The following is a 20,285-nucleotide window of genomic DNA, read 5'->3' as shown; positions in this document are numbered from 1 at the left end:
AACTCCTCAATTACTTTTCATTTTCAATTTTTTTCTTTAAAGGTATCAAGTTTTCTAACCGGAGGGAACATCCCAGCCTCCCTCAGCACCTTATTCAGCCCCGGGACAGGCACCAACGTGTCCTACCAGAGCACCAGCTGCCAAGCTCTTATTGATGGGAACAGTCCAGGTTTTGGTTTTCTTTGCGTTTCCTCTTCTTCCTTAGTAAATATAACAGGCTTGATCCTCATCTCATCTCCTGCGGAGACCAGGCAAAAGTAACCTCCCCCCCGCCAAGCCGGTAAAAACCAAAGTGCAGCGACCACAAAACCGGCAGAACCGGCGATCGCAGCAGCTAGCCCATGTGAGGAAGCGTTCACAGGGGTGGAAATAAAGAGAGAGGGGTGTGGGGTACATTTTGCCTTGCAGTAAATGCTGAGGAACAGCATACGTGAGCCTGTGAAGCGGGCAGCGGCGAGCTGTGCGACACTTGCACACAACTGCGACAAACCCCGTCGCCGGCATAATTTGATCTTGTACAGTCAATGGGGCGTGACGGAATTATGATGATTGTTATTTATTGTATGTAGGACAGGCTTTTTTTTTGTTGTTTTTGTTTTGCCAGTGCTGTGCTAAATAAGCAAAGAGCCTGTGCCGTCTCAACGGCGTTCTGTGATGTGTAGCTAGAAATGCAGCCAAAAGCAACTCCCGCAGCCTGCCCAAACGCCACGCCACGGCTGTGATAGCTGATATTTCTACATACTATGAATATCGCTGCCTGGCCATACCCGTAATGCTGTCCATACACTCTTTGGGCTCCAGACCCTGCGTGTTTGCATACAGGTGTGTGTGTCAGCAGTGCCCTACAGACACGTCTAGAGTCACAAAAAGATCCCAAGCGCTGTCCGTCCAATTTCCATATTAATTATCAAGCCTCAAGCGACTGGTCCTTCTCATCTGTGGTATCCCGTAAGCTCAATATTGGGCCACATTGCTGCACGATCGGGACAAAGAGATGATGATACAGTCTCGTTTCTATGGCAACAGAGGAGGGGTAGTTAAAACAGAAATGTTGCAAACACCCGCTCTGCTCATTGCAACGCAATTCACATTACTGCAAAAGATACTGCTGTTGGGAAAAAAAAAAAGTCAGAATGCCTTTACCTTTCAGCTCGTGGAGTTGTGAAATAAAAGCAAATGGTAAATTTTTCGGAGTTTAGCTGCGAAGAGAAAGGAAACACGGCACACAGGCCTTCGCTTTCTGCGTGTAAAATGTGTGTGTTCTTTAAAAGGCAGTGGTTGGCTGGTTTTCCGGACATGATGTGGTTGAAGCTGTCATCGTAATGGAAATTCATTGCTGTAGCTATGGTAAATCGAGTTTTCTGCCTGTGCTGAATGCATTAGTCTAATGAGATGTTTGCAGCTGGAGAGCTGAGCTGCTGGAGACGTACAGTGCGCTAGCGGACAGGCAGAAGATGGCTTTTGCTGGGGTCTGTGTGCATGTGCCGAAAGTCACCTGCCCTTGGGGTCCCAATGCCCGGGCTCTCTAAAGACACTGCTCAGTGTTGTAACGTAAGCAATAGGTAAGGGGAACGCATGCTTCTTTTCCTGTGCCTGGTTTCTGTTGTCGAGCCGCGTTGGAGCAGCTCTCGCTCTGCCGTGCACCCTGTGTGCGCGCGCGCGCGCGTGTCTGTGTGTGTGTGTTAACTTTGCAGTTCCCACGTTGGAGACTGTCTGTGGAAGAGGCACGCAGAGAGCGACGCTGCTGCCCTGTCCTCTCCTCACCAAACCCCACCTTTGCTCAGTCTTCCTGGCAGTATTGTCTCCCCGGGAGCAGTTTTTGTAAGGGAAGGTGCAGCAGGTTAGCGGGTGCAGCAGGTTGGCTTTGCGGGGACGGGGGAGTGTGTGTGCGTGCACTAGTTTCTGAAGACTTCTGACTACAGCGTACTCTGAATATGGAGCGTCTCCATGCTTTCTCAAACCTAAATCCAAGTGTTTCTCTCTCTATTTTTTGGCCAGGTAAATGTCTCTTCCATTTTAAAAGTGACTTACCTTGCAATGTATGTAGCAGGCAGTATTTACATCACACAGGTTTTGGTTGTTACTATGGCTCATAAAGCAATCAGTCTAATAATATTCCTTTCATATCTTCCAACCCTCTGCTAAGTGGAATTTTTTCCTTTAGGGAAAACTGAAGGAAGCAACACTGCTTATATGCTGGGATTGTACCTTCAAAACTAAGAGGCATCTCACTTGCGAAGGAGGCAAAGGAGCATACTGTAGCAGAGTTATTTATGTTTGTCTTCTCAGGTGTTTTAAAGATAACTTTGAGAAAGGACAAAACACCTGGATGAAATGCGTGTGCGACACCTGCTAGCCCTGCCGGTTCCTCCCTAACTTCCCAAGCCACCACCACCTCCCTCCGCCGGCTGCAGCCCGCGACTCGTCTGAAGAGGGTGAAGTCCGGCTTGCTTCAGTGAGTAATTCAGCAGTCGATGTGGGGAAGCTGTTCCCTTTCTGTAGCTGGTAATGAGAGCGGCTGCGAGCGTTGCTTTCTTTGCCTCGGTTTCATCTGAAAGCACCGAGCGGGCAGAAAGAAGTTGCTTTTGGTTGTGGTGCGTACGAGGCTTGCTACAGGAATATAAAGTTAAATCTAGCAAGCTGCAGAAGGAGCGCAGTTTAAATTCTCTGCTTGGAGGGAGATTTCTGTTTAATCCTGTTTTTATTTCAGGCGGGTGCTGAAGAAATTTTTGCTAAAGAATAGACCAACGGCTTTTAAAATTGCATAAGGGCACTGGGAGAAATGTAAAACACACTAAAAGAAGGGACACCAAAAAACGCTTGGAAAGAGCAGGGATGTCGTTTTTTGCGGGTGCAGGGTTGTGTTCTAAAAAGTGTCTTTGTGCTGCAGTAATACTTACAGCTTCTTCCAAAATCCTGTGCTGTGAGTCTTCAGCTCAGGCTCCACATACTGGGCTAAATCAGCAGGCAGTGAAAATCAGCCTGACCCCAGCCTCCTCTGACACCAGCTGAGGGTATGACCTTGAGATTTGAAAATTCAGTTTTTGCAGTCTTATTTAGATTAAATGTCTCTCAGTTCTTTCTAGCTACAGGTGACTTTTTTTTTTTTAATTAAGATGTCACATTGATTTTCCCGATAAGCCAGAACCCCTCCACCCCATTATAAAAGTTATTTAGCCCAGGCACACGTTCTCCAGATTAGAAAGCTTTGCGGTGACATATGCTTTTTAACAATGTATTCTGGAAGAGTGACAAGAAAAAACCTGCCACCAACAAAAAAAATACGTTTTCTGAATTAGATCAGACAATCTGCAGTGAATATACCTTGCCAAATGCCATGTTGATTGTAGCATAGTAACTCTGATATTTCTGTTATTTCTTAGAGCTATTGGAAGTGTTTTATTTAAGTACTTCTGTGTGTTTTGTGGAAAAGAATGGGAAGAAAGAGGGGATTTTATTTTAAAGCTGGGCAAACAGTGTCTTACCCCGGGGTTTCTCACACGCCAGTACAGCATAACTGTACAGATGCTTCATGTTGGCTATGTTACTTGAAAGATGAAGTTGCAGTTAAGATGCTTTTTTTCCTCAGCCATTCCCTGAGCTCTGTGCTTGCCACAAAAAGTGTTTTCAGTAGTTAAAAAAAAAGTTTAAAAACGAACCCCCCCCCATTGAACACCCTGTTGTGTTTTGTGGGTGGTACCCCGAGCCTCAGGAGGCTGAGATCTGATCTGACCGCAGATCTTCCTCTGACGCACCCCTCCCCTCACCCCAAATTTAAGGTAACATTAAAAAAAAAAAAAAAGGAAAAGAAGACGACTGTGACCCTAGGCTAAAGCTGGAAAGCGGGGTGCTGGATCGTTTGCCTTTCATCGCCTACGTACGCAGCTCACGTCAGCCCAGCTTGCGCAGCCTGGGACGAAGCACCGGGCTCTTGGGTTTGCAGGCAGCGCTCGTGGGTTTCGCAGCGGCTCCCAGGCCAGGTGGCCGGGAGAGCTGTGCTGGGGCGAGAGGAGACTAGTGACGGGGCTCCCTGCTGGTCAGCTCCCTTGTCCTGTCCCAGGCCACACCAACCCTGCTGTTAAATAGCAGTGGAAAATCAGGAAACCGCAATGTCATTTCTGTACTCCACGCAACTAACTTGTTTGCTCCCTCCACCCTTTCGTCCTTTCTTTTCGGGCAGTCCGCACAATTGCTCTGCTCTTGAGAAGGCACCGTTCCCGCGCTGGGCTGGCACAATCCGGAGGCTGCTGCTGTGCCGGTGACGCCCTGGGGTGTCCCGTGAGGAGGAGCCACCCCAAATAGGGGCACCCCTTAGCATTGAGTCTCAGCAGGAGGGAGGCAAAAGTCCCGCAGTAGAAAAGGGGAATATACCTGATTTCTTTGCAGAAAAATGCGCTCTGACTAGTAAGGTGCCCAAGGACTCCTGTCTTCCTGTGGGCTGCATTTGTGTCACTGAAGCTAACCCAATGAGCTATTTAACTATCACTAGCATTAGTCTGAAAACATAGTAGGTGCTTTAAACCAAGACACACTCCCCTCCTGCAAACTGCTGGGAAGCTGTGTAAACCAGGTGAATAGAAATGCGGTTCAGGTAAGGAAGACCATCAGGACATAGTTGATGAGAGTAAGACCAGAAGGATTTTTGCTGAAGATGGGGTGAAGCAAAATTTTTGTATTTGGTGGATCTGAATCAGGAACACAGAAGTCAAAAAAGCCCTGTTATCCCGGGTGGAATTTAGATCATTTTCATAGAGCATATTCAGTGGCATCATGATGTTTCTTGATAGAAAAACATAATAGCGAGAAGAAATGTCCCCCTTTCCCTGAAAAACCTGACCCAATTCTCTCCCTAAAGCTTTAAAATGGTGCAAAGGAGGAGTCAGCTTTATTTACATAAAACACTCCCAGCTGAATTCCCCAGCTGACCATTAAGAGCAGCTATAGTATTTAACAGGTGATGGTCATCACAGGTTTCCCTGCAGTGTGAATTAACAATAATTGGTTTGCTCATACAAAGAAAAATATTCTAGGTTCACCTGAAGTGGAAAAACGAATTACTTATATTATTTTTGTGATAACAGGCTGCCTTATAAGGAATTGGTTTCCTGCGCAAAGGAAGCAAAATCTTCTCTTTATTTTGCTGTGTCTAAAAAAAAGCTCATTCAAAATTGTGCCTCTGGGTGCCAGGAGATTACACGTTGCTCTATAGAAACAGAATCACAATATATGGGTGCATTAAGCTTACTTGTTAAATTTGCTATTGACTGATAGATTGCAAATTATTTTCAATGTTAAGCCAGCATCTTTGCACTAAGTTTTCCCACTGATGAGAATGAAGGAATTGTCAAGAGAAAGGGTCACGTGCAGTGAAGGTAGGGTTAAAATTTACTAATTAAAGATCTAAACTTCTGATATTCTTCTTTTTAATAAAATCTTATAAAGATGATAAAATTGTAAGTCGTTCATTAAGATTGACTGCTCCCTTTAGGAACTTGTGTAAATTTGACCAGAATAAAGAATTGCCCAGGGATGATCTGGATGTGTAATTATGTTACACTGAAGGATGAATAATTCCTCTCGAGCTGAAAAGCTCGTCGTTGCCCTGCAGTTTATTCTGACCCCATCGTTGAAGGTGATTCTCATCATACAGGAGAAATGCTGCTAAAAATGCCAGCCTTTTGCTCTCCACGTGTTTGGGTTTGTTGCCCTGTTCGTTCGTTTTGGGTGCAGGATGGAAGGGACAGGGTTTCCTTTCCATCCCTCCTTCACTCTCTTTCTCGCCTTAATGTATTTGCCAACTAGCAAAGCATGTTCAAAAGAGGTCCCAAAATGCGGTGCTTCCTGAGCAGGCTGTTTTCCTCAAAATCCTTTGCTTTTACACTTGCTTGTCCACGTACATTAGGACTCTGTGTAGTTCGCTCTCAAAAGGGACCTGGTGAAAAGCAGCCATTTGTGCCTTAATAAAGCAGCATCTGGATCCTAAGGAAGACTGATCAGTGCTCCGGTTGTCCGCCAGTGGTGGGGCCGGGGACAGGCCTCTTACCTGGCGTGTGGGATGCGCTTGTGCACGGGCGTTCTCCTCCCACCCGAAATGTCAGGCTAACAAAAGGTTTCGCAAGAGCCAGCTGCCGGCCTTGCTGTTTCAAACATTTAGGCACGTGCTCGGTGGGATTCCCCTGAGTATCCCCTGGCATTTTCTTGATTTACTGCAGGTGTGACTAAAATTGAGCATTCAGAGTTGGGTCTTAAATTAGTCTCGGCGCATTTTTTTTTTTAAACTATATTCCTTGCAGAGAGTCTGCTCTCACCTACATTTCTGCTTGTATGGACCTTGGGCATCCTCATAACTCTAATGCAGGTCCTGAGCTGCGATGCCCAAGTTTGGGATGGGGCAGGAGACAGCCCAGGGCTTCGCTCCTCCATTAACCTTGCATCTGGGCACCGGCACTGTGCACCTACCTACTGCTGTCCAGCAACCCCCAGCTCCCCAGTCAGGAGATCGGGAGCTGCTGAAAGCTGTCTTCAGCTTCCACGCGGATCCACACCTCTACCCTGAAGGTATGCCAGTTTGCTTTTCTCCACACATTGCGGCATTTTCTGGCAGGTGGAGTTGAGCATGGCTCTGTACGCAAGCTCATGGCGCAGAGGTGTCACCTGGGCAGATGGCTGAAGGTAGTAGAGGTTGTTTAGATGCTGTGACTGCCACATGGCTCTGCTAGCAGTGTACAAGCCTTGCTTTCTGGGAGAGAGTGGTAAAGGGTTAATTTGGCAGCACATGAAGTGATATATGCAATTCCAGTGTGACCTGATGCTCACAACATCTTGTGTGATCTCAAGCAGCACAAGTAATTTGTAAAAAATCAGTTATATTTCTCTTTGAATTGCTCCGTGGACGTGAGGAGCATGTGTGCATGCTTCTTTTGCAGATGGACCGTACTGCAAGTGCTGCCGTACCTCTGTATTGTGTAAATACATTTTCCTGCCACTTGCCTCAATCTCTCCATGTTTCTGATTGTGTGTCAACGGCATGAATGTGGTACCACAAAATATGGCTTGTTTTACTGGGTGGGAAGTGCAGAGAAGGTGCCAGATGCTTTCTTCTTCCACCCCTGCATTCCTGCTGGTGTCACAAGACTGACATTTCAATCCATAAAATTATGACGAGTGTATTTGTTTTCAAGACTGCAGCTAGATTTAATGTTCATAGCTAGCTGGAGACCTGAGAGTATGATCTTAATGTCTGAGGCAAAGGAAAGACATGAGCCTTTTCAGGCCATCCCCTGGGTGGAGGAGATGAATGTCAGGGTGTTTCAGGATATTCAGACTTCACCGCCTCCACTTCTAATGTATGCTGTGTCAAAGGGGACGTTGTCCCCTTCAGGGGCTGTGCTGTTGGGGAAAGAGCAAGACGCAGACTTTGCTTACGCAGCCGTCTCTCCCTACTTGTAGCAGTGTCCACTGCACGAGACAAGTCTCTACTGTTGCACAAGAGGACGCACCGTCAGTGTCCCAAGATGTAGGAGAGACGACTTGAGCGAATTTCCCCACAGCCATCACGAAGAGTATCTGCACGCTGCAGTGTGCATTTCCCACAGGGTTTTAAAGGTGAAAATATTCTAGCCAATTAAGGTCCCCAGAGGAAAATGCCTCCCTGAGGTTTCTACTGAAAAGAGCAGGTTGGCTTGGTGGTAGCTGTCTTTGAGCGGGGTTTTCTGTGGCACTGTGCCAGTTCCCTCCAGCTAGCAGGAGGGAGAAGCGATGTCCCTGTAACGTAAGAAGAGTGCTTGCTGACACAAGAGCCTTTGAACTGCATTGGCCTCCAATGATTTCTTCCTGTCAGCATTCCCGGGAGGACAGCACGAGCAGGTAAGTTTTTAACTCAAGACCTTGCCTTGCACCACAGACAGATTTATTAAGACTTACGGTTGCCATCCCTAGAGGCACCAGCTAAGATCTAGGAGCTCCATAAATTCACAGGCAGAGGGAACCTGTCACTCAAACACTTCAAGTCTATCTAGACGAGAGAGATGAAAGCCAGGAGAAAGGGACTGCTATTCGTCCCATTTTATAGGTGGGGAATCCCAAGCATGGAAGGAAGAAATGACTTGCTCATGGAGCTTGTAGAAACACTGAGGTAAAAACTAGCTCTCCTTTTCACTTCATCCTCAAGACAGACCCACTTACTGTGAAGTTCTCCCTTATCTCTGCCCCTTTCCCCTTGCTAAATACCTAAGTAATTGCATTTTGAATGTATTTCAGTTGCCGCCTTGCCTGTATCTCAGTCCCAGACTGTTTTTTGGATGTGCTAAAGAAGTACAATGGAAAATTTGGGGAATTTCTACAGACACCACTGTTTTTCCTGAGACAGTTTCCCTTCGAACCATATCCCTATCTGAAAAGCAAAGCTGGGCTAAACATAGTCCCTCCAGGTCTCTCACTGACCCTGTTATATTACTTCTCTGAAGGAAACCACTTGTCTCCCTGTGCCGATGCCACAAAATCACTCCCCCATGCGCTGTCTGGGTCCCTCAGCGCCTCTCAGTGCTGCCGGGTCCCACAGCACCTCAGGATTTGGGTCAGAGAGGATGCATTTGAGCATCAGACTGGGTCGGTCACACTGCACCTGTAAGTGGGGATGGAGACACTTTCCGGGGGGGGCAGATAGGGACAGAGGGGAGGGACTGCCAGCACGCATCAAAGCAGCCCTGCTTTGGGAGTTCCTTTCTATAGATTTGTTGTGTAAAACGATCTGATTTCCAAAGTATAAATCATAGGTTGACAGCTGTTTGCAGCTTTTGACACAACCAGGAGAGAGAGAAGTCTGAATCAGGGGAGAGAGAAAAGACTTAGGGAAGAGGTTTTCAAACCTAGCCAGAAATAATATTCAGACATAAGAGATCCTTAAAATGTGAAGTAATCACTGGATAGGGGAAAAGAGAGCTCTAGAGTCAAACCTGAAGGGCAGTGATCTGGGGAGGGGGAGGGATTCCCCACTGGGGACAGAGAATTGCTTCATATTTTTTTTCTTTTGCTGGCTACTTTTGTTTGGGGTGGAGCGATGCAAGGACCATTACCAGTCCAGGAGGTCACTCTGGCCTGCCCGTGATGCCTGTGGACAGCAGCGCCTGAGGGGACAGTGGGGCTGCCACCATCCTGGCCACCTCTGGTCATCCCCCCAGACAGCCAGGCAAGCACCTCAGCTGGCTGATGCAGCCGTCAGCTGTGGTGGGGGCTCAGCTCCCATCGCTGGCTCTGCCTAAAAGCCGTCACCACTATGCCCTCAAGCTTGGATGAATTTACTGAAAAGGAAGCTTTTATTTCTAACTATGTAGCTTCTGGAGCATTTATCTCCAATAAAGTGCTTTGAGAAAATGGTGAAGGAGTGTAGCTGTGTAGGTGGGATGATGTGTTTCTTCACCTTGTCCCTGACACCTGCCCAGAAATCCTGACTCGCCTGTGCTGCACTTATGAGACAACTGCTTCGGTCCTGTCACACAGGGGTGGGCAACCTGGTGGGACCAGCTCTGCAGACCTTGCTCCCAGAACAGTCACCAGTACCTCTGAAAAGAGCTCAGGGCTTGGTTGGTGATCCCTATGGGAAAGTCCTGCAGCATGCAATAGGGATAGCAGAGTGCTATGGAATTTAATGGTAGATGAGGCCTTTTAAAATAAGTATCTCCATGAGTATGTGTGTGCCTACAAACCATCTTAGTGAACTGTGTCATAGGGATACAGGATTTTTCCTTGCTTTCTATCTGAAAGAGTAAATGAATCAATCTGTGTTAGTGGATATATTGCCCTTAGGAAGACATATTGATTAGCTCCATGTCTTGTGGAAGACAAAGGTCCATTTGGCATGGCATCTTCAAGATCTTACATAGGCAACTGAAGGGGGACTTCAGTAATAAGATACTTGATTCATTTTTAAGGTCTGTTTACTGTAGAAGATGTCTTTCCTCTGCCTCAGAAGACCACAGACCTTGCGAGGGCACTACCTTGAAAATGCCAGGTAAAGCTTCTCAAGATAACATCCTTGAGAAAAATTTGAGTGAAAGGTGCAACTTCATTTGCACCTGGGCAAATACCCTTTTTTTTTGGCACCAGATGCGATCACAGGAAGGGCTTACCTTTTGGTGCCAGGAAAACGGAGGGTATAGGGGGTGTATCATCTTTTCGAGGTAAGCATGGTCCATTCCATCCTTGGGAAGCTGCCAGGCTGCCGAGAAGGCTCCGAGTTACTCAGTGACAATTCGTAGGCCTGCTCTGTCTCCGGGGGTACAAGGCAGGGGACGGGAGCGGCTGCAGTGCAACAAATAGGGAACAGCAATATAACAAAGAACGACCTGAATACGGATAAGTGGTACACACTCACACAATGAAGAAATAAATAGAAGGGAGAACATCTTCAAGAAACTGTTTATGATCATTATTTATGTATATGCAGAGACTCAGTACCCTGGCCCCTGTTGCCTGAGAAAAAATCGTTCATAGCATTTATCTCCTGATTTCATCTGGCAGCCTCCATCTATTTCCCTATAAACGATGAATGAGAGATGTGCCTAGTAACTGTCTCTTATGGCTCAGTAAATACTTGAATTTATTTGCATATTAAGTCAGCCACGTTTATATTGCACTCGCTAAATGCAGCAATACACAATACTACACAGCGGAGGCTAGTCGGCCATTAATGCGCTCAGGATTTATGTGAATGACTCCCTTTAACGTTAATGGAAGTTATCTACGCAAATCGCCTGCGCTTCCAGTGGGGGAATAGCCCGTAATGTATGTAAATACATATTACTCGCTGTGGTTTATTCAGTTAAAAGGACACCCCAGCAATCTGAAATATCGCTCTGGTGCTGATACTCGCTTTTCCTCAAGAGATGGGAAGGGAGGGGGTGCTGCTCCGATCGGAGATGGGGCTCTCTTTTCTGTCTGACCCGCATGCCTGTTTTTGCCCTCTCCTTTCGGGGGCTGCCCTTGGTTCTCGCGCCAGGAGTGAAGGCAGGGGCGGTGTGGCAGCGAGCCGTGCCGAGGGCTCGGCGGCCCCGCGGGGCCCCGGCTGGCTGAGCCCTTCCTTGCAGAGCTTCCCCCTAGCACGGGACCTCATGCCGTGGCCGAACGGGGCTCCGCCACGCAACCGATGCAGATTGCCAGCGTGTTGCGGTCAGGCCGCGGGAAACCTTTCCCGGTGCCTTCATCTTGGGCACGTTTTACTTGTCAGCTCCTGCGCAGGTATGCAAAAATTGGATCTGTCGTGCCCTGGCTTCGAGAGCTTTGCAGAGCTGAGCACGGCTCCGCCAGCCCGCAGCCCGGCTCAAACCCTTTTCACTGCAGCTGCAGGAAACGTCTGTGGTGCAGGCTGAAGCCACACGCAATTAGCCTGCCTTGGGGACACAGCCTTTTTGTTATGAATCTGTCACTCAGCCCTGCCACCCGTCCTCAGAGTGGCTCCGCGGCTATTTGTTTTATTTCCTTGCAAATGCACGCCTGATTTCAGGCCGGGCGCCCGGGCCGGTTCGTGGCTTACTCTCAACGTCAGGTGAAGTGTGGTGGTTTTGACCGAGTTTCGCAATGAGTGTTAGAGGCAGCCCACAGCGCTGAAACTGAAAATCCACAAATCTCCGTAAGGTGAAGCTGCATCGTTTCTCAGAGCTGAGGTTTCGATCTCAGCTCGCCCTTTCTGCCTCTCTCGGGGCCAGCCCTCCTCCTGGCGTTGGGTCAGAAACGATGTTCTCCCCTTTCGGTTGTGCCATCCTCCTCCGTCAGCTCTTTCCAGCATGGTGCTGCTGTTCGGGAACAGCCTCCGGTTTTCCTAACCACCAGGGGAAACATGAGCAAGGGCAGGGGGAGACATAAGGTAGGGTGCAAGAAAACCTTGTGGTAAGAGGATGCGCTCCAAGGGAGCCTCTGCCCACACGTGGGTGCCCGTGGCCCAGCTGCCCCCAGCTCTGGAGGCGCCGTGCAGCTCCTACGGTCCTGGGAACTACTTGTTGCTCCTCCTTTGATTGAATTGACTGGACATGTGTGTTTTGCTTCCGCAGTTGCATTAGGCCGCTGAAGTTAAACCTCCCTCTCAGGACATGGAAAGAAAAAGCAGAGAATAGACACCTCTTGTTTTTTTTTAACAGCTGACTAGAGGAAGGTAAATTTGATCTGAAACCAAAAATCAAACCATTAGGCTAGTGGGACCTATGTTATTGTTATTGTCTTATGTCACAATGTTATTGTTTCAGCCTGTCTTGGGAACTCCGGCTGCAATTAATTCACGAAAGGGCAATAGTTTGCTAAATTTCAGGAAATGAGGGAGGAGTTCCCAGCAAGAGCAGGAGCAGCCTAGTCTCTTTGCAGTAACTGGCGCTGAAGGCAATAGCAGCGCTTTGGTTGACCTCATCTGCACACCTCTGCGCTGGCACATTTGGGTAGGGATGTGGCAGGAGCGCTGGCTGCCTGGTGCTGCTCGCGCGTCATCCCTCTTCTCATCCCTCGTATCCCAGCCGGCCACAGCCATCGCTTTAAATCGCTTCCTAATACTGGAGAGGAGCTTATTACATGGCTTTACGTCGCTGAGCCGCGCGTCTGTGCCAGCATGCCGGCGTACGCAGACGCAGGGCACCAGGGAAAGCCTTCTCTACGGCCCGGGGATTACGTCTGCGTGCAGACAGGCGGGATAAAAACCAAATGTTTGGAGGGAAGGTGGGAGATATGATCGCTAATGATCCTTATCTCAGGCCAGGCCTGGGCACTTTGTAACTCTGGGCAGGGCCATTTAGGCCTAAAAGGTGACATTTCTGTGGCACGTCTCTGTCGGGCAAGGACAGGGTCCCCCAAGGTGCAACTGGGCTGGTGGGAGCGCCAGGCACAAACAGTATATTCAGGCAAACCCCGAGCTTTGGCTGGGTGACTTTGTTTTGCTGTCGCTGCATCGTGATGCAGCCTTGGAGAAACACCGTGGGCTCCAGCCTGGCGGCAAAACTGCAGTCGTGTCTGAATCCCTCCTCCCAGGCCCAGCCGGGAAAACTGGGGAAAAGCCAGCAAAAATACGGGTTTGCTGCTGCCGTCTGGCCCTTAGGCTGGGGGACGTTTGGTCCGCGCAGCTCTGTCACCTCACAGTGCTTCCCGGAGTGGCTGCAAACGTGTGTATTTGCGAATACGGGCTCTCAGGACCCCCTTCACGCCCGGGCACAGTGACGGAGGCGCGAAGGAGCTCCGACGTTTTACGCCAGCTGCAGATTTAGTCCTGCGAGACGGCGGGTTTTGCGCAGCGCGGTACCGTGTGGGAGGGAGCCGTGCCCGCAGGGGCTGGCGAACGAGCTCCGAGGCTGCACTTGAAGCTTTGGAGGTGTTTTTATTAACGAGAATATTAGAAGCAGCAATATTGGCGAAATCTCAGGTCTTTCAGGTACCTATATTAAATTTACTTGCTATGGCTGCCACATAAGGTTTCTAATTAAATGGGATTATTAAATTGGGAGGCAATATTGCGGATAGAATTATTGATATTTTATCCTTACCTGTAATTTTTATAAAATCAGCAGTGGAAGTCTCTGTTGACAAGAGGGACCCAGACCGAGCCGACAAAGAAACGAAATTGCTTGTCACTGCTAAAAAAGAAAGATCTGGTCAGGTGAGCGTCCGTTAACCTTGTACCAGGCCTTTTGTCTCTCTGTCATTTTAGATCACGTGGAATAACAGGGTGTCTCAAAGAAATGACTGATGCAAGTATTTATTTACTCTGGGAGGTGAGGGAGGCTTCATTGTGGTTATTCATAAAAATGACTGTAAAAATGTCATATCGGTTTTGCTGCATCTCTTCTCTCCCCTTGAATAAAACCCGCTCGCTTTGCAAGTCAGAAGCGTTTTCACCTCACTGCCAGCGTTGTAAACCCAGCCTGAGGTCTGAAAATCCAGCTCCCTCCTGCCAGCCCTTCCTGTCGCCCCTCACCAGTTCGCAGCCCGGGCTCACGCAAGGGTTTTGCTGGGGTGCAAGGGGCAGGCAGGCAGTTTTCCGGACGCGCAGGTGTTGAACGGGAGATGGGGGTCCAACTCACTGCCGGGTCTGCCCGGTTTCCGTCAGCGATCCCCAGCCCGTCGCACCGCCGCTGCGCTGACGGGGAGCGGCGAGAAATCACACACGTCCCTGCCGGTGCCCCGCGTTTTCCCGCTGCTCGTTACAAGGTGGCGCGTGCTGAAATGCTCTAGGCACTAGAAAGACTTTGCTGAATGTCCTGAATTTATATAAGGAGATTAAAATACTCTGGGTGCAAATAAACATTGATGCTCTTCACAGAGCCAGTGTAATTTCAGCTTGGGCTGTGGCGGCAAACATGCACCGTGGAGTTATCCAGGGCAGCTACCGTCCCGTTTTGTGTGGCACGGGGGTCTGGGGAGGGTATGAGACGCTGGCACATTTCCAAGGAGGAGACGGACTCCAGAATTTGAATTATTAGCTGATGCCCGCTCCACGCGTGACAAGCCTGAGGGATGCACGTGGCCTCTAGGGCCTGGGCTGGGAACAGCAACTCATTGCTTCCAACCCAGTAGGCAAAAATAACATTTTGCTGCCGCCAAGCCCTCGTGTTTCCCATCGAGTTATCTCTATCAGCGAAGGCGGCGTGTGGCCGCGCGTGTTACCACGAAGGTGGAGCTCACGGAGACCTCACAGTGGTGTTTCTTTGTTTTTTTGAATGTTTAAAACGCTGGTTTTAAAGACATTTCATTGACTCCTCTGTTTCTGATGCTGTTAAAAGATCAAAATTGCAAATTTTTCTTTAACCACATTGCCGCTTTCATTTGCCTCGGTACCTGAGGTCTGTTTGTATTTTTTATGCTAAGTGAAAATCCAGAGGAACTGGAATTGGAAATGACCGAGCGTGCCTTGGGCTCAGCGCTGTGTCCCAGGCTGTGAGTGGAGCTTTACTTATTCTTAGATTAAGCAGTGTTGCTGGTCAGAGACTTTTACTGATTATTGTTTGTAAGTAAGTCTGGGAAACAGAGCACAACCTTTTGTTATTATTAGGCAACAGAGGAATAAATGCCTGAATCAGCCCCTGAAAAAGTGACATTTGCATCGTAATCAGTGCGCAGGTTTCGTATGCTAATTCGGGGACAGTGGAAAGCCTGACACTTGTGGCCCTTTTGCCTGGTGACTGCTAGAAAGGGCAGCGCACTCTGGTCAAGGTGAGGATGTTAAAGCACCAGGAGAGAAATGATGCACTGAGAAGGCCAATAGTGTGCTCTATAAGGGAGTGCAAAATAAGAGGCAAGCGGAGGGACTAAGGGTGGTAAATGAAATAAAGTCTGAAATCCCTCCAGAGATGTGCAAGGCTCCATTTATCATACACTGCGGATGGCACCATGCCACAGCCCCTTGCGAGCTGCGTGCTAGCGTGGAAGACCTCTCTGAATGAAGTATGAGAATCTGATTGAAATCATCTCTTCTCAGAGATGATAAAGGAGTAAGAAAGCTTAGGGGGAAAAATAGGATAAACTCTGAGCAGAAGAAAAAGCTTGAGCCAAAGAGTTTGGGGCGTAATGGTGACATTGATGGTCATGGGTCCCATACGAATTACCATGCCAGAGAGGAATCTGACTCGGGGCTTTAAAATGCAGGGAGAGGAGTTTGCAGTGGTGCACTTTGCCTGTCTTACTACGGCTATCCTGAACACATTCGATCCGCTGGCATTTAGAGAAGACCTTTGCTTTCCGAGAGGGATACAATGGGCATTTTAACCTGCTGGGTTTTTTTTCCTTTGCTATTTCACAGAGATTTCATCAAGAGATAAGAACTAATCATCTTAGGCACTGTACTCCCCCCCCAAGAGCTTATAATGTCCCTGAGTTATAAGTGAGTGACGTGAGTACACACACAAAAGAGAAAAGGGAAAGGTAAAGTAAGGTGTGCTGGGTTACTTATGTCCGTGCAAAGTTTCCATCATTGGCAGGCAGACTGAGCTGTAACACTTTTGCAAAGATAACCCCCACAAATATTTTACCCGTCTCATGATCACCTGTGTTTTCTCACTGGCAGAAGAAAGGTATTAATAGCTGAAACATTTCATTGAACAATTTTGAACTTATTCTGTAGCGGGAAGATGTGACTAGAAGCTGGAGGCTTTTACGAAGGCTGTTGAGTATAAAATGGCTAGAGGTATTTTTAGGAATGCAGAGAAGAACACACCACCTTTCTCACCAGGGCACGTGTAGGCACCTTGAGCGCTTTTAAATGAGCAAAAGCTGAATTTGGCACGTGGTGGAGGTCTCTTTTTCCAGAGAAAATGGGGTGCTATCAGCTGTGACTGTGCTGTTCCTTCTCTAGTGATTTACATCCCTGAAGTGTCCTTAGATATACTGCGAGATCCTCCACTGCCACAGAGGCACTAAATCAGGATATGCCACAAGTGGTTGCCTGGTGTCAGGCTCAGGACTGCTGCGTGCCCGAGTCTGTGCATGAAGAGATTTCTCTTGGGGCAGCGCCAGGTATTTCTGTGGAGCTGCGGTGAGTTGTCTTCACTACTTGAATTATTGTCCCAATTAGCTGGAAGAAATGTAGCCAGGAGTGAAAGACACGGCCAGTCTGTGCTGGACACATGCTGCCAATTTGACGATAAAGACACAGAAAAAAAATGAAATAATGATGTCTCGGGAACCACTAAGCATTTCCGTGTGTCCCGGGAAAAAAAGCACAACACTCAGGGGGTGAGCATGCAGTATGATCTCTTCTCTGGTCACACAGAGCATTGTTTTGGAGGCTTAAATTGGATGGCAAGAGTGTACATGCCTTCTGTTGGTGCTCTCTGTTGCTTTCAGCAACCCGTGGTGGATTACATGGGGGCTGAACTTGTGAACGTTTTCCATATTGTGCCTGAAAACTTTCCATTAGCTGCTCTTTGAACTTGTTTGGAAGTATTCCTTCTACTAATTGGCACTTGGAAGGACTAACTAACTGAAAATTCATTCAAAAATACCTTTCATCTGTTCTGTAGTTTTTTTAAGGCGGTCAAAACAGTGAACGCAGACATTTACTCAGTAAAGTTTTGCAAAATATATTGCTCAGGGTGTGCACACCATGATGCACAAGCCAGCTGGAGTGTTTTTGTTCTGAGTATAAAGTTTCTAGGTGATGAAAACAGAATTGTTGCCAAACACAGTGTAAAACCAAGCTAGAAAACAGGAAATGGTGGTTTGTTGTAGGGGGAAAAGGTATCAAAACAATTCTGAAAAGTGAAAGTAGCGTGCTTATTTAGAAAATGAATTAGAGATGTAATCAGATTGCCTGACTGTGGCAAACTTTACTCTTGCATGACACCTGCTTTACTAACCAGCCAGAGTTAGCAAAGCTTTACTCCCCAGCCACAGTTAGTTACACTTTGCTAACAAGTCACGTTGTATGCTCTTACTTCAGTCTTCGTTCCAAGATATTTTGCAGTTTCCCAGCGTGTTTTTATCCCACTTATGTCTACTCTGCATCTTGGGGGCCCCCTGCAGCCTCTCTCAAGGACGGATTGCCCACGCAGACGCCCAGCAGCCAGGGCTTGCGTTCCCAAAGAGGAGGTGCGTTTGTCCTAAATCACAGCTGGTGGCCTGAAACACCATCACCAAGCTCCCCCAGTTCACCCAGTCATTTGGGTGGGAGGGATGCTGAGGAGGAGAGGGGTGACAAGGGCATATGGTGTGTGTGTTGACAGGGAAGGCAAGGCCCTCTGGCTACGCTGAGCACGATGAAGCAGCCGGGACTTTGTCACACCAGTGGCCCGAGCCCTTGCTCCGCTCCTGGCCGCTGCGATGGGCATGACAGTAGCACACGGCCTCACCTTGTTGCTTTTGAAATGAGCTTAAAAAGTATCTCAGAGAGCCCTAGTCAGGTAGTTAGGTTAATTTAGGTTACAGAGTTAGGGGGGGTGCTGTGTTTCCATCCTGAGGTCACTGTGAGTTTAGCCACAGATTTCAATAGCACCAGAGGTTTTCCTCTGAAGAAAAAATGACGGCAGCGGTGTGACTGTCCAGTTCCCTAGCAGTCCTGTATAACACATTAGACTCCAGCAAGTTATACACGTGCTTTTCTTGTTTCTGAACTTAATCATTAAATCGTTTTCCTTTCAGTTACATCGTTCAATTTCAATGTTAAAATGTAGTTTGAATACAAACATTTCTCCCGTGCACGGAAATAAAACCCTAGAAAGTCTTCAGAAGCTGTGGTCCCTGAAGTCTCTAAAGACAGAAATATAAGAGCTACTCCAGTCTGTGTGAGAAAAGAATGAATCTTTTATAAGTACTATATCTTGAAATGGAATATAAAAGTACACCAGGTCCCTGAGGAATAAAGATAACCTTATGTGAGAAATGTGTGAAATTCCTGCCCTATGTTTAAGGATAGATATTTCCCTATTGACTTTTGCAGTGTCATTTCTTCAGATTTAGGGGGTTAATTTATTTCCTGGGACAGATCTCCACAGTAGGCGTTATCAGCTGGTGCGACTGACCTGTCCAAGCAGGTTGGCATAGGAGAGCAATGGTCCTGAAGTCAATGGTGGATATTACTGCTGGACAGCAAGGAGAGGCAGACCGCGTGGCAGCGTGGGAGCAGAGGGACTGGCCACCCCACCAGCCCGCGTAGGGGCACAGCTCACTGCCGATAGCGTCTCAGGGCCAAACCTGACATTGGGAACCAGCTGGCCAGCAGGGGAGAGCCTCTGAGCTTTGCTTTTCCACCCTCATCTCAGTGATCCTGCAATATTGCATCTAAATTGATGGAGAGACGTTGACTTGTTTCTAAAAGGCTGCTCTGTATTCTGTGAAATACCTGCTGGGGCAGTACAGGGCCCCAACAAGAGTCCAAACTCCTTTGCACCTGCTGAAGACCTGAAGTGAGAAACCAAAGCCCCGAAGTGAGCAGCTCTAGGCCTCGCTCAGTTTCAGCGTTCAAGGTTGGGAGCAAAGTGGCTTAATGTGCTTTGTATTGGGAGCGATGCGGGAGTAATTAGTTACACCTGTGCAAACCAACATACCGCTGCATGTGCGTGTGGATACAGTTTGTGTGGGGTGGGAGAAGTAGTGGATGGCTGCTTTAATGCTCAGACTGCTTGTAGGGTGAATTTTAGTGGGAAAGGGCTTTCCCACTTTTTTTTTTTTTTTCAAAATGCACACGTTAGCGCTGGTAATTTCATTCAGCAGGCAAAATTTAACAAGGAAGGAAGTACAGAAGTTTTATTCCATATTGACAACTCGTGTAAGGCAGGGGATGATGGGAGCTGTACCCAGAACCAAGGCTATCTCTGTGTTAAAAATGTATTGAGTTGGTAAAGTAATTGAGGATGATACTAGGTAAGCAATAATAAAATGCTTAGAGTAGCATAGGAGGCAATATATGCCAGCAAAGAACATCCAGGCCATCTCAAGCTCCTCATCGGGACAATTTTCTCTCTCTACTGTAAAGTTTGCTCATATTCTTTGTTACGCTGCTGGAGGTCCTTTGGGATTTCCAGGGAAAAAGAGAGACTTTTTTCAGCTTGACTCCAGTTTTTCTGCCTCCTCTGACTCTTTTTCTACTAATTCCCGATCATTCCAGCCAAGTTCCAGGCAAGGACAACTACTGGCATTTGTGTCCAAACTTTATGTGATTAATTAAACATTCATGTTTAATTACATATCAATTACATTCATATATTTCCTCCTATGCTGCTCTATGTTTCTATATCTCAGGACCAGGCTGGGAGCACTCACCTAGGAAGACTCACTGGTAGCGTCAGACTTGGTGAGACTGCTACTGAGGGAGGCAAATCCCCTTTGCATTTCAAGCAGCTGTGAAGCTTATAAAGCCAAGCCTGAGGTAGGAAATACCAGGACTACGATCATCACCTCATGCTCAGTTCAGCCCACCTAGGCAGAGGCTCTGTTGCTCATGGGCATAAATCGCTAACGCCCGCAACACTCACAGTGGCCCTGACATGGCAAGTGTTATAGAAAGGCTGGGGACATTGTAGGCAGGGCCGGATAGGAAGCAGACAGTTGTCTTGCCAGCATTTTTGAGAGGGAAAGTGCTCGTTTTGCATTGGGCTTAAATCATAGCCCTTTGGATGCGTGCATAAGAAAGTGATCTAGTTAGTGGACACGTATCCAGTATGAGAGATCGGGATGGCGTCTCCCTGTAATGAATATGCACAACGTGGGGCTGCCGTGACGATGAGAAACTAGAACCTCACATTAGATAACTATCTGCTATCAAGGGGCCACCTGAGCACAAAAAATGCCCCTTTAATAAATAGAAAAGGAGGAGAGCTCCCAAC

The 20,285-nt window shown here is 47.8% G+C and overlaps 1 protein-coding gene across 5 annotated transcripts in view; it reads left to right on the top strand.

Annotated features, from left to right (window-relative positions):
* Window positions 1-1,202: 1,202 nt before the first annotated feature.
* The window catches only part of SCML4 (Scm polycomb group protein like 4), an 83,425-nt gene continuing 64,342 nt past the window's right edge, over window positions 1,203-20,285 (top strand). For 3 of the 5 annotated variants that reach the window (XM_009676934.2, XM_068937962.1, XM_068937963.1), the window contains exons 1-2: window positions 1,358-1,562; window positions 2,290-2,455. The gene's annotated coding sequence lies outside the window, so the exon portion shown is untranslated. The other 2 variants (XM_068937965.1, XM_068937964.1) reach the window with 2 other exon arrangements.

Source organism: Struthio camelus, chromosome 3, assembly GCF_040807025.1.
Source record: "Struthio camelus isolate bStrCam1 chromosome 3, bStrCam1.hap1, whole genome shotgun sequence".
Lineage (NCBI taxonomy): Eukaryota > Metazoa > Chordata > Aves > Struthioniformes > Struthionidae > Struthio > Struthio camelus.
The sequence above is the reverse complement of the archived record's forward strand: the minus strand, read 5'-3'. Positions and strand labels throughout refer to the sequence as shown.